At 54.4% G+C, this 14219-nt stretch overlaps 1 protein-coding gene across 2 annotated transcripts in view; it reads left to right on the top strand.

Moving 5' to 3' along the window:
- Positions 1–14219, top strand: part of FTO (FTO alpha-ketoglutarate dependent dioxygenase) — a 297600-nt gene that overhangs the window by 255447 nt on the left and 27934 nt on the right. The window lies entirely within an intron of this gene.

Raw genomic sequence — 14219 nt, 5'->3', positions numbered from 1 at the left:
CATGTGGCGCGGCGGCGGGTTGTTTTATTTCCGTTTAGCAGCGACGACAGAATGTCATGGTGAAATGACTTCAGAAGTCCTTCCTCCCCACGGCCCGGCTCGGCAGCCGCGTCCCTGGAGGGCCCTTGCATTGTACAGTGTTATTAATTCTGCTAACTCTCAGCCTTCATCGCTGACAACAGGCCTCTCGGCTTTCGCAGCCCATTACATTAAATTTCCCATCAAACCATGTCAGCCTCTGAGGTCACAGATTTCCAGAGGAGCTTGCGGGATTTTGCCATCTGACTTCACGGGCAGGTGTTTTCTAAATTGCTTTTAGGTTTGTTTTTCCAGTGTCAGAAATCAGATTGAACCTATTTAACACACACACACACACACACACACACACACACACACACAGCCCTCAGACAGCGAGTGCTCCTTGGGGTAAGAACAAAGCGGAGCGGGAGGCTGGCCTGGCCTGGGGTGCACGTCCGCGTGGGTGCGCCCCCGCACGCCAGCACCTGTATTCCAGTTGACCTTTCCGAGGGAGAATGAAGTCTCCCACCAGACCCCATCCCTGACGCCATCCCCGGTGAGCAGAGTGTCTTGTCGACGGTCTGTGTTCTAACACTTTGTTGAAGCCCCCAGATAGAATGTGGGCGCCCTGGCGAGCATCGGTGTGCCCCAGGGACCTCGACTTTGGAGGGGTCTGTGCACCTGTTGAGTGACGTTCGAAGGTCACTCACTCTGGGCTGAGCAGCGAAAGGATGGTGGACCTGATTTAGGCTGAGCGTGTCTTTTTTTTTTTTTTTAATCTATTTTTATTGATCTCAGAGAGGGAGAGGGGGAGAGAGAGAGAAACATCAGTGATGAGAGAGAATCATGGATCGGCTGCCTCCTGCACACCCCACACGGGATCAAGCCCACAACCCGGGCATGTGCCCTGACCCGTAATTGAACTGTGCCCTCCTGGTTCCTGGGTAGATGCTCAACCACTGAGCCACACTGGCCGGGCTGGACAAGCATGTCTCCATGCGCGATCCTCCAGCAAGTTCCCGGCAGCAATAAACACCCAGTGTTTCCCACGAAGCCTCGATGTTGGCACGTTGTTGTGGGATTAACGGGAAGGGAAAGCGGCCACCTTCCTTCCACGCAGCCCGGCCCCGGGCGCCACGTTGCCGCCGAAGTACATTTGGAAGGAGGTCCGCGGAGGAAATGGGGCCGGGGCCCATTTAAAGACAGAAAAGAAGTGAGATGTTATTTTCGAAGCAGTCAACTCACAGAAATCATCACACAGCGTTTGGCAAGCGGGAATGCTTCATTTCCCATGACTGCTGCTGCTCTGAAAACGACGCCGTGCCCACCTCGCTGGCCCGTGGTTCCGGGGCGCGGGCTGGGCAGTTAACATTGGGCAGGCACCTACCTGGTGTTGCTCAGTGGATAGAGCGTTGAGCTGCAGACTGAAGGGTCCCGGGTTCGATTCCAGTCAAGGTCACATGCCCGGGCTGTGGGCTCGATCCCCAGTAGGCGGGGTGCAGGAGGCAGCAGATCCATGATTCTCTCTCATCATTGGTGTTTCTACCTCTCCCTCTCTGAAATCAATAAGAATATATTTAAAAAAAATAAAACACAATGGGCAGTTGCCAGCCCTCCTCTTCTCCCCCCCTCCCCTCCCCCGTCCCTTCACCGAGGATGTGTGTGTGGGGGAGGCTAGGGGGGAGCCAGGCCTTAGGAGCTGAAGGGAAAGGGGGAGCCACTCTCTGGCTTGCTCAGTGTGGGTGTGACACACCTGGGCGCCTCACCAGGGCGCAGGTGACTGGAGCTCCGGGCGCCTTGCAGGAAGCGCTGAGGTTAACGCTGGCCCTGTTCCCTTTTTTTCCCCCTTTCTTTATAATCTTTAGAGATCACGCAAGCTGCTGTCCCCCGGACCCCATTTTAGCCACCTCTCCCCACAGGAGAAGGCGCTGAGTGGGGCGAGGGCTGCAGAGGGATGAGGCGGCCCCTGCCCTCCCCCGCCAGCAGCCAGCGGGAGAGAGAATCATTGGTGGCACTCTGGGGACAGTTTTGTCACCCTGACAGTAATGCTGTTACGGCCGGCCTGACACACAGGATGAATCCATAAAGACAGATAAGTAACTGTGAAAGTGGCGGGATAGCCGAGTGCCACCACTCACCTGCAGTGACAGCTAGATCGTCATGAAGGATGGGAGCCCTGCCCAACACGGAGACCTGTCAGTGGAGAGATGGACGGCGACACGGGCGGCGGGAGGGCGGCGTGTGCCAGGAGGCTGACCTGGAGCCGTTCTTTTGCGGGGGGGGGGGGGGGGGAAGGGGGTAGGCCTTGTGAGAAAGGGCATGTCCGGCGCAGGCGGGAGGGGGCATTTCAGGGCTCCGTATCTTTCTTTGGGACGTGGAACTGGGGATGCCATGTCCCTGTATTGGGAAGTTCAGGCCTCTTAAAAGATGCCTGCGAAACCCCGCCGCTGCGGGGCGCCAGGCAGAGGGCGGGCGGCAGCGGGGGCGTCTTCGCTTTCCCTTGAGTGGAATGGCCCCTCATCCGTCTCATCGATGCTTTCCTGCTCGTGTTACTCACCGGAGCTCCTCGCAGGGGAACTCTGTCTCCTCCAGCACGGTTACGTGTAGCTTAGCCCACTCCTGCTAGCAACGCTGCTGCCGCCGCGGCCGCTCCTGTGTGCGGGCTGTGTCTGCAAACACCCATTGTCCCGTCTAGGCGGCCCCTGCAACCAGGTACTTCTATGGAAAACCCTGGGACCCGACGGTTGGTTTTCAGATTCTTCATTTTTGTTTATAATTTTTTTTGGTGGGGGTGGGGGGTGGGGGGGGCGCTAAGAAGGTTTTAAGCGATTCAGCTATAATGAAAACATCTTTTTTTTTGGACCCGAGGTTCTTAGTTTGACACGTTTTGACCCTGGCATTCTAACCATGATTCAAGTTCCGGAATTTCCAGAAGCCCTTGTTAAAGATGTCAATTTGTGCAGCGGCATGGTACACGTCCTTGTGAACTCTGACTCCTAGAGGAAACTCTATTTTCAAAGAATAAAAGATTTTCCTGACAAATATGTTCCTCATTTGGGGCTAATACCTTCAGTCTGAGGCTGGGCTGGGGGTGAGGGTGGAGGTGGGGGCTGGGGGGTGGGGAGTAGGGGGGCAGGGCCAGCCCACTGCCCGACCCCACTTACTCCCTCATTCTGCGACCCAGCGCCCTTTTACAACCCACAGCCTTGGGTTTGGATTTGATGTAAATCTCCCCGAGCACCCCTGATTAGATAAGCCGCCCATGAATAAGGAAGAGGGTGAGCCGCTCGCCGCCCCAGGGCCACAGGGGAGCACGCAGCCAGCCAGAGCCGCGCTCTTTATGGACTCGGGAGCCAGGGTCACGCTGCTTCTCGGGCCTCTCCTGGCCGCCTGCCCCGTTAGATGGCCACGGTGGCCACGGTCTGCGGGCGCTGTACAGGGTCGGCGGGCGCTGCGGGCAGGGATGGCTGAATTACGCCTAGACGTGTCACAGTTCCTCTTCCTGTTGTCCCTGGTCCGTGTGGATGCCAACGTCCTGGCCATGACACCAAACACCACAATTTGTCCATAAAAATGTGTGAAATGGCCCCAGCCGGTGTCGCTCAGTGGATAGAGCGTCGGCCTGCAGACCCAAGGGTCCCGGGTTCAGTTCCGTTCAAAGGCATGTACCTCCGTTGCAGGCTCCTCCCTGGCCCGAGCCCTGGCCGGGGGCGTGTGCAGGAGGCAACCAATGGATGTGTTTCTCTCACATCAGTGTTTCCCTCTGTCTTTCCCTCTCTCTCCCACTCTCCCTAAGAATCAGTGGAAAAAGACCCTCGGATGAGGATTCGAAAAAAGTGTGAGGTGACACTGGTTTCCTCAGCCTTAGCCCAGGCCCAGCTCCTCAGGGAGACGGGTCTGGGAGAGGAAGTCCTTCGGCAGCATCTGCCTTCCCTGGTCACCGGCTGCCCCGGGGTCACCGGGTCAGATGATTCACAGAGAACGCAGAGCCACGTGTGTTCATATCCCGGCATGGAAAGATGATTTTGCTCATAAGGCACAATTTTTAAACATCGACGTGCCCAGCCCATTGGGCATCGTGCCGTCAACACTTGGCATCACCTCGGCCTCGTCCACATGCTGTTCGCCAGCCCCCGGCCCGCGTGGTTGTGCGGGACGTGGGTGTGTGTGGAACCCCGGGTCGTTGGCACCTTTGCAGGGACCCGGCTCACCACTTGCACAGGGACACTCTTCGGAGTCGACCGACCACTTTGCTGGTCATTTCTCTTGATCCTCTTGACGTGGTGACGTGAATAAGGCCCGTGTCCGGGGCCTGCTTCACAGGAGGCGGGGGTCGGGTGGGGTGTCGATGGAGAGGGCCGACTGCTAAGGGCTGGGCTGGCACCTCGGCCTTTTTGCTGTCCCCAGAGACTCGGCGTGGTCCCCAGTGCCCTCACAGTGGTCCATGCAGCAGCGGGCCGGCGATGATGTCCCTCTTTGCCAATGGGGGGGCGGAAACATAGGGGAATGACTGGAAATCTCTTGGGGACACAGCAGGTAACAAGGAACACAGCAGGGAAAGTATCCCAGACCTTCTGACTCTCAGACCCACACCTTCCATCACACCGGGACAAACTCCCCCCCAAGGGAATCACGAGAACAAGTCTCTGCACAGCTTCACCCTTAATGGGACTCCAGAGGCCCACGTCAGTCCAGGCGCAGGTCCCTGGGGGAGCGCTCAGGACTGGGAGGTCCCCTTGCCGGCGGTTCAGACCAGGCCAGGGAGGGCTCAGCGGAGTGCCCCGTGCCCCTTGCCCCGGGCACTGGAGATGCTGAGGATCCAGGCCCACACTGGCCGGGCTCGCTGCCTTTTGCTGACTCATGTCCTGAGCATCGACCAAGTGCATGGGCTGAAACAGAGATGGGGAGTGGATGTGGGCAGGAAGGGTGTCGGGGGGCCTACGGGGCAGCGGGAAAGGTGTCCCTGCCCGAGGGGACGGAGAGGACGCAGCCATCCCTCAGAGCAGGCGTGGAAGGCAGGAGACTGAACGGAGGCCCTGCCCTCCCCGAGGCCGCGCTGGGCTCATGGGGAAGCCCCGCACGCCCCAGCTCGCATCTGCGAAGGTCAGGCTTTAATTAGATGCGCCGTTAAATGGAGATACTGTGGCGAGGTCGCACTCCTGTTTCCTGGGCCTTCACTAATGTTACTGCCCTGTCACTTTCTCTCTCCGGGGTTTGTCAGTGAGCGTTCCGTTAGTACCACTAAAAGGATTATTTACTTTTAATTGTTTTACCTCTGGAGGGAGAGGGTACGCTTACTTCTTCTTTTTTTTTTTTTTTTTTTTTGAGTAGTTAAAAACACACACGCCACCCCGCCTATGCTTTTCTGGCTAATGTATCCCCAGCCCTGTGCTTTTTATAGTCTTATCTACTAATGCTTTTTTTTTTAATGATGATGATGAAAACATAAGCAGAAACCAGCCGACAGGAACAGGTTGAATGCGGCGTCTGTGAGCCGCTCACGTATTTACGGCTCCAAAAAATGGAGTCTAAATGAAGCCGGGGAGAGGAGAGGCAGCCATTATGAATTATCCTTAATTATAGCGATTTCCTAAACGAATAAACCCGCTCCGTCTTTACGGCCAAGGGTCGTTTACGCGGCGCCCATAAACCCGCATGTGCTCCGCTTCAGCCCGCAGCTGGCTGGCGGCGGGTGGCCGTTCCAGGGCGCGCGCACATACATTTTATGTCGGTTATGTGAACAGTCAGTCCCTGTCACTACCACAGATGCCAGCAGACATAAAGACGGCTCCCCGCGAGCCGGGTGTCCCCGAAAGCTAGTTGTGCCCAACGTCCCGTGTAGTATTTGCAGGGGAAAGCGCCAGATCGGAGGGTTATTTACAGACGACGCTTTCTCTTCCTGCGCAGAGGCCTGCTTGGCCTCCCTGGTGCCTGATTTGTATGCGAACGAATTCCCCCAAGGCCCTCGTTTACCCTCCCTCTTGTTCCTATGAAACGCAAACCAGGCAGCCAACTTCCAGGTCCTTCCGAAGTCTGAGGCCACGTTGAAATGCAGGTCAGAGCCTCAGACACCATCTCCCTGCCCAGGGGCTGTCACTCCGTTTAACAAATTCTTCTTCTTCTTTTTCTTTCTCCCTTTCCTCCCTCTTCCAGATAGAAGCAGCAAGCGCTTTCGTAGGCATCGTTGGCTGGACTCTACCTTTATTCTAAATGTACCTTCTTCAATACCGGCCACGTGCCACCTTCCCCTCGCCCAACGAGCCACCCCACGCCCGAATTCTTGCCTTCCAAAGGCTTCCTTCCCCATGGTCCTCCGCGCTGGCCCGGACCGGTCACCTCCGCTATTGGAGTGTCCTTGTTTTTGTCCTTTCTACGTTTCTTTCCTCTTCAGGGAGATCCTTTCGCTTTTCCTGGGGGCCCCACGCCAGCCCGGGCCTCTGTCACCCTCAAGGACGGAGGGGCAAGGTCCAGGTCTAAATGACGGAGCCTTTCGTGGTCCTCAGAAAACAGGCTCACCTGGGGGAGGGGGGAGGGGGGGGGAAGGATGGCGGTCTCTGAGCGAGGTGACAGGTGCCTGGCCCTCTGGTTCAGGTGTCCCCAGGGCTCGGTCCCCATGGGAAAAGTCCCTTCGGCCCCCCCTTCCTGCCCTCACAGTTGGCCGATGTTCACGGTCCTAAACATTTGCCCCTAAAGAGAGTGGAAAACAGCCTCCTGGGTTCCCAGCCGGCACCGCCAAGATCAGGGGAGAGTTCAATAGCAGCGCTAACTTTTTATTTAATAATATTGATTTTATCATCGCTGCTCCTTACCGTGGGGATTGGTCGGCTGATGGTTATTTGACCTCCCTTTGTGCACGGCCGTGGAGTGCTTCGTTAGAGCTATCGACGTCTCTCCCCCTCTCCTCTCCCGGCAGCCCGTCTCGGCAAATACTATTGAGATGCAGTAACTGCTCCCGATATTGATTTCAGATTGTGCTCATCACGCCTTTCCGGGGCCAGGCGAGGAGCGCAGCCGGTGCTGTGAGCGCGCCCGGGCGGCTGCCGGCCAGGTAGCGTTTCCATGGTCCTAGCTAGAATATCAGCCATATATCAGCATCTATGTTTCCAAAAAAAGTCACTCCGGAAAATGAAGGCGTTTTTTTAATCCTTTTTTCTTTTTTACGCATACATAATTACACGGATCTCTTCTGTTTTAGGTTGGGCTTGTTCTGCCTTTTTTATTCTTTTCTTCCCAGCACCACTAGAACATCCGTGGGTGCCTGAGCTGGTGGGAGGGACTCTGATTGCATTTCAAGCTCCTGAGATTCAGAGCCGGGCACGCTCGGCCTCTCTGGCCTTCGCCCCTCAGCCGCTGCGGCTGTTCTCAGGGGCCTGGAAGAGCTCCGTGTTTCGCCTCCGTGGAGTCTCTGTTGAGGTGGCCGCGTGTTTAAGAGAACCAGGGGTTTGCCATTCAGGGAGCGGCCCCCACCCAGGGACTGTGGTCGCCTCTACCCATAGGAAGGCGGCTCCTGGCTGGGTGGGGCTGTGTATTCATGAGTAAAACACCCAACAGGGAGCAACTAATACTTGAAATCATAAGTTTTATAAACAAACAAACAAAACAAACCAAAACGCACTAGAGACTCCGCACCAAGAGTGATTGTATCTGCGTGGTGGGATTGCGGGTTAATATTTTCTTCTTTGGGCATTTCTACATTTTTATAATTTTTTTATTAGAAAAATAATTCTATCCCTATGTGTTATTTTAAAAAAATGGAAAGGTTAGTAGAGGGATTGGAACTCCAGCACATTCCAACCCACCCAGGAGGATGCATCCGCCAAGGCCGGAATGGACTCCCCGGCCAGGCTCGTCTCTGCCCCAGGGAGGCCGGACGGACACCACTCCTGTCGCCGGGCGCCTGCCCGGGTGTGTTCCGCGAACACAGCGTGCACGCCGGTTAGGAAGAAGGGCTTGGAACCAGACAGGCCGGGGTTCGACTCCGAGTTCTTTCTCTTGCCAGCGATGACTTTGAGCAAGTTACTTCACTGTCCCTGCCCCTCACTCTCCACATCTGGAGAATGGTTATTGAGAGGATTAAACGAGAGAGGATAGGGCAGCTCCTCACGTAATGCCCGGCACCCAGTGAGCCATCAGTACATGGTGACCGCCATGTCTGGCGCCTGGACAGCTGTGTCCTCGTCACCCCGCAGCGGGACGGGAGGGAGCCTGCCCAGTCCACAGAGCGGGGCTTGTTTTTCTCTGTAAGCCCAACCGGGACTCCGTGGAGACCTATCCAGTATCTGATCCACGGCAGGCCCATCTCTGATTTCAAATAGCACTGCTTGATTAAAGGCAACTTGTTCTTAAATGTGTATCTAAATATAATTTTGTTTTCATTTTTTTGGTAAGGATTTTTCAATAAATAAATGCATCAAGAAAGAAAATTACAGGTCTCTATTTGTGGTTCTGAAAGTATGATCGCCATACTGATAGCTCCTTCGCATAGAATGTACCCCCGCCCCCCAAACAGCAAGAATTCATCCAAAGAAATGCTAGCACCCTAGCCTGTTGGCTCAGTGGATAGAGCATCAGCCTGCGGACTGAAGGGTCCCGGGTTTCATTCTGGTCAAGGGCACGTACCTCGGTTGCAGGCTCGATCCGGCCCTGGTCAGGGCACGTGAGGGAATCAACCAGTTGATGTGTCTCTCTCTCCTTCTTCCCCTTCCCTCCCCCTCTCTCTTAAAATCAATGGAAAAATACCCCCAGGTGAGGACTAACAACAGTAACAACCACCACAAACAAATGCTAGAAAACGTGACAGGAAAAATGTGATCTCATTTTTGTTAGAGAGTCAGTTCTGCTGTTGGGGGGTGTCTTCCATTTGTGTGGCCCAAACACTTCCTCCCCCGCGGAAGGCGCGGCCCGGGGTTCCTCCCCACCGGCCGGTCTTCAGGGCTGCTCTCCGAGAATGAAAAGCAGCTAAAGGAGACTTCACACTGCGGCCGGAGCCGCCTTAATGGGAGACGGCGCGCATTTTGCAGGCCGCTGAACTTCTGAGATGTGACAATCCAAGCTAATGGAATCATGGTACCTCTCATCATCGTTTAATTGGACTCAAACTTGGCACGAGGGGCTGCTGAGAGCCATACCCAGGAGATGGACAGGAATCAGACCACCAACCATCAGCCCATGCGGCACCTCTCACAACTGTCCAGGCTCCACGGCCTCTCAGGACGGACTCTTCTCAGGAGAGAGAGAGAGAGAGAGAGAGGGGAGAGAGAGAGAGAGAGAGAGAGGGAGGGAGGGAGAACTGCAATGGAGAAAAGCCGAGATCAGAAGGCAGGCCAGACACTGGCATCATCGTGAGGGGCGTACCTGTCACCCCGAGTTATTCACTCAAAGCATCTCGGCTCCTCGGCAGCCAGTTGCAGGCCAATTTATTTTAAAGCGGCAAAGAGAAGTGAGAGAAACTTCGGCCTCTGTCTGCCTGCTAGCGTGTCAGACATCAGTGTCGGGGCCGGGAGCAGCAGGGCGCGGAGGAGCTGAGCGTAAACACTAACAAGAGGAGAGCCGAGTGCGGGCCTCCTGTTGCCTGAAGCTCCCACGGAAATCCCAGGCGAGGAACCCAAAAAGGCAGAAAATTACCCGAGCTGTCAGGATCGGGCAGCAGCGGAGGGAATGGAGACTGCGCACTGTGAGGTGGGAGGGGGAGGGGGAAGGGCAGCTTTGAAGGGGGGTGATGTTTACGGAACAGGTCTCTAGGATGTGCGTGTCCAGGACGTTTTGAAGGGGATCCCATCCCCTGCGTCTCGTTCCCGCATCTTTCCATTCTCTGGGTTGAAATGGATTCTGTCATCTCGGCCTCTGGCGGTCCACCCACCCCGCCTGACCGCCGGGGACCACGCTGGTGGCGACGAGGACTTAGGTTCGGCCAGACCAGTCAGACCAGGGGAGTGGACCGATTGGGTGCCTGCGTGGAACGGGCCATCCTGGACATTGATTTTTGAAGGTTCATTAGATAGATGCTGACATCCCAGATTGATGTCTCTTTAAACCAGTACCCAGAGCAGCACCATCCAGGGAATCAGAGATATTGATGTTAACGCGTGTGAGCGTGAGGCCGCTGGAGACGTCCCCTGCCCAAGTGGGATCCATCCATCGAGGCTTTCTTTAATTATTCCACTTCTGCGCATCACTTCCGGAGGGAGGGCGTCTGTCTGCCGAACGTTTTTTTTTTTCTGGGGAATGCTGCCCCGATTTTAGGGGCAGAGGGAGGAGAGAGGGAGACCAGCCTGGGCAGGGCCCCCGCGCATGTCTGTTTTTCATTGCTGTTTCAAGCTGCTGCTTAGTAATTAAAATTCTTGCTCACAGCCTCACTTTCCCCTGCAACGTGGCCGTGGCATTGACAGGGGACTGATGAATGGGCCGACCCCGGGGGCCCCGAGGCTGGCTGGGCTGTTCTCTCGTGGAAGGCGTGCAGGCAAAATAAAGTTGATGGTTTTGTTTGTGCTTAACCCTTCACCTTGGCACTATCAATAGATTGAAGACATCATTTGTATCTGCAAGTGTTTCTTTAATTAAGACCTTCTAAAAATCTTTCCTATCGATTTCTTCCATTATCCTATCGACTAACTGCAGTGGATCATGGACTTGGGCTTGGGCGGGAGGCGGCAGCCGGGGCCGCCTGTCAGGGCTGCAGATGCAGACCCCGGGCGGCCGGCAGCCAGCGCCCCGGGCTGGCGGGAGCCTCCTGTGCTCTAATGAGGCGTCCACGGCGGCTCGGTGGGGGTCTCCGCCCGCCGGGTGGCCAAGCATGAAGCATCCCTTCCAGTTCTCCTTGGCCACTGAGCGAGCGGTCAGGGGCGCCTGCAGGCGGGAGGGGGCGGAAGGGAAGGATTCTGCTCTGTGTCTGAATTTGGAAATGTGTGTTTTTCTTTTAAATACATTTTTTTTATTGATTTCAAAGAGGAAGGAAGAGGGAGAGAGAGAGAGAGAGAAATTTCAATGATGAGAGAGAATCATCTCCTCCTGCACACCCCACACTGGGGATCGAACCTACAACCCGGGAATCGAACCATGACCTCCTAGTTCATAGATCGGTGCTCAACCCCTGACCACACCTTCGCAACAAAAGCACCCCCCAAAATCTAAGAGCCAGGCATGGTGCAGGGACAGGCCGCTATCTTCCATCACTCACGCTGTAGGCGGTGGCTTTGTGCCCCCACCACCCATGTGGATCCGCCTCCTCGCCAGACCGGTGACAGGTGCCTCCATGGCTTCCTGTGTGAGGGGAGCCCCCACCCCCACCCCATCTGCCCAGCTCAGACACAAGAGCAGGCCACTGCTTTCCCTTCTGCGGCTGGGGGTGTCTCTGCAGCACCCCTCGTGTGAAACAGAAGAAACCTGTGGCCAAACGAGCTCTTAAACTTGCTTTCGACCTGTTCCTTAGTACTGAGAGCCACAAAGGCGATTCGGGCCGGAGTCTGAGGAGAGAAGGGCGTTCGGAGGATGGGTTTGGTGTTTAGGGTATGCGACATCCAATGAGCTAATGCCAGCACTCAGCACCTAGTAGAGGCTCAGTTAATGAGCCAGTCATTGTTGACCCGCCAATCATGCCTTTTCCTTCCCCTCACACATGCCCCATGGCCTCCCCCGTGCATTCTCCGCCGCCCCATCCTTCGAATAAGCCAGAGCACAAGGCCTTCTCAAGGGTCAGGATGTCTCTCTCCCCAAATGGAATCCAGTGGAACAGAAAAAAACAAAAACAAAACAAAACAAACAACAACAAAACAAGAAGAAGCAGGGATGCTGGCCTGGAAGCAGCTGAGGTTAGCGACGGTGATGTCCTTCTGTGCGAACGCTGTAGGAAGCAAGTTCATTAATCCTCGGAGTGCACAGTCAGACTGTGACATCTCACTTAAGCGAGGTCATGATGGACTTCATCGTCAAGGTCAAGCATGGCCTGGGTTGTCAGTAATACGAGTGGTCCCCTTTATGCCAGTGGCCTCTCTGTAGTTTCTGAGCAAGGAAGTTGGAAAGTTCCGCCCTGTGCGTCTGGGGGTTGAGATGGGGGGAGGGGGGAGGCAGGGGGGTGGGGGGAGAGGCGCTGGTGGCTGCTGGGAGGAACTCTCAAAATAAGAATCTCCCCATTTAGAGAACTTTAACGCCAAAATTGAGTGCAAATTCAGGGCTGATTTGTGTCACTCCTGTTGGCGTTTATTAATTGTAGTTGTCTGTGCCAAGCCCAATGCTCCGTTTCCCTTGGCAACAAAGCTCACGTGTTGGGTGTCCTCCATCCCAAGCAAACTATTCTCAGGCCTGGGGCCCGGCATCCTCGCTGCCACTGTCCCCTCGGACACTGGTTTAAATGCCTTATTTCTCCATTTCTGTAATATCTGTCATTGCTTAGGTGTCCCAGAGTCTTCTCCAAAAAATAGAAATAACTTACCCTAGATTAAGGTGACCAGATCATCCCGCTTTTGGCGGGACAGTCCCAATTTTTAACAATTTGTCCCGCGTCCCACGGCGTTTTTAAAAAAGTACCTAAAACACCGTGGGACGTGGGACAAATTGTTAAAAATCGGGACTGTCCCGCCAAAAGCGGGACGATCTGGTCACCTTACCCTAGATGCTTTCGCTCAGTGGTTAGAGCATCAGCCCTCAGATGAAAGTGTCCCAGGCTCGATTCTTTTTTTTCTTTATTGATTAAGGCAGTGGTCGGCAAACTGCGGCTCTCGAGCCACATGCGGCTCTCGAGCTTCAGTTTGCCGCTCTGTTGACAAATGAATTTGCCGACCACTGCTCTAGGGGTTTAATCACAAGGAAAACAGCCTGTAATTATTGGAATCAAGAGTCTAGGTCAGTGGTCGGCAAACTCATTAGTCAACAGAGGGACAAACCGCGGCTCCGCAGTTTGCCGACCACTGGATTAAGGTATTATGTATGTGTCTTTATTCCCCCGCATTGCCCCCCAACCCCCGTCAGGTTCGATTCTGATCAAGGGCAGGTACCTCGGTTGTAGGCTCGATCCCCGGCTCCGAAGCAACCAATCCATGTGTCTCTCTCACATTGATGTTTCTCTCTGTCCCTCCCGCCCTCCCTCTCCTTCCCTTTCTCTGAAAGCAAAAGGAAAAATATCCTCAGGTGAGGATTAATTTTTTTTTTTTAAAAAAGGAACTTATTTAGATCCTAATGTACCTTTTCATAAGGTAAATTATCTAGAAAACGTGGTAGGAAAGATTCTTAAGGCTCAGTACTTCTGTCCTTGCCTTTTCAGTGAGCATGTTTCACATTACCATGCAATCTGCTCATGAGGGAACCTCCAGAGGCATAAACACGCAGGGCTCCGTCATGCTACCCCCGTGAGATAAGCACTGTGGATACCATAGCCCAGGCGGCCTCACACTGCGGCCCGCGGGCCACATGCGGGTGTTTTTGCCGTTTTGGTTTTTTACTTCAAAATAAGATATGTGCAGTGTGCATAGGAATTTGTTCATAGTTTTTTTTAAACTATAGTCCGGCCCTCCAACGGTCTGAGCGACAGTGAACTGGCCCCTGTTTAAAAAGTTTGAGGTCGCCTGCCATAGGGTGTTGCCTTCCCGTCTTTTTTGCTCCTTTTAAAGCAAAACTTGGGTTGTCACGTTTTATTTATTTTATTTTTTGTTTTATCCATTGATTTTTAGATAGAATGGGAGAGGGAGGGAGGGAAGGGAGGGAGAGAGAGAAACATTGATGTGAGAGAGACAACATTGAGTGGTTGCCTCCCACATCAGGGCTGGCTGGGAACGGAACCTGCGACCCTCCGATGCACGGGCCGATGCTCTAACCATCGAGCCACACCGGCCAGGGCATCGGGGCAGAACACTTTATATTTCCTTTCCCTTACTACACCATGAGCAGCTTTTCATAGCTTTCAGTATTCCCTGGAACACGACTGTTCATAGAAATAGGATTCCCTTTCATTGACAGGCCGTATTTATCTAACTTTCCTCCTAGTGCAGTGATGACGAACCTCTGACACGCATGTCAGTGCCATGCATGCCGAGGATGAAACATTTATGTTATTTAAACTATAAATATCGCGAAATAATGTTTTTCCTCAAAGGGACACACTACCCAGGTTATGCTCAGTTTTTTGGCGAAGTCTGACACACCAGCTCACAAGGCTGCCCATCACTGTTAGCGTCTCACATTTGGGTTGTTGCCTCTTTCGTCCGTACGTA

The sequence above is a fragment of the Eptesicus fuscus genome, chromosome 21 (genome assembly GCF_027574615.1).
Source record: "Eptesicus fuscus isolate TK198812 chromosome 21, DD_ASM_mEF_20220401, whole genome shotgun sequence".
In the NCBI taxonomy this organism is placed as follows: domain Eukaryota; kingdom Metazoa; phylum Chordata; class Mammalia; order Chiroptera; family Vespertilionidae; genus Eptesicus; species Eptesicus fuscus.
The sequence above is the reverse complement of the archived record's forward strand: the minus strand, read 5'-3'. Positions and strand labels throughout refer to the sequence as shown.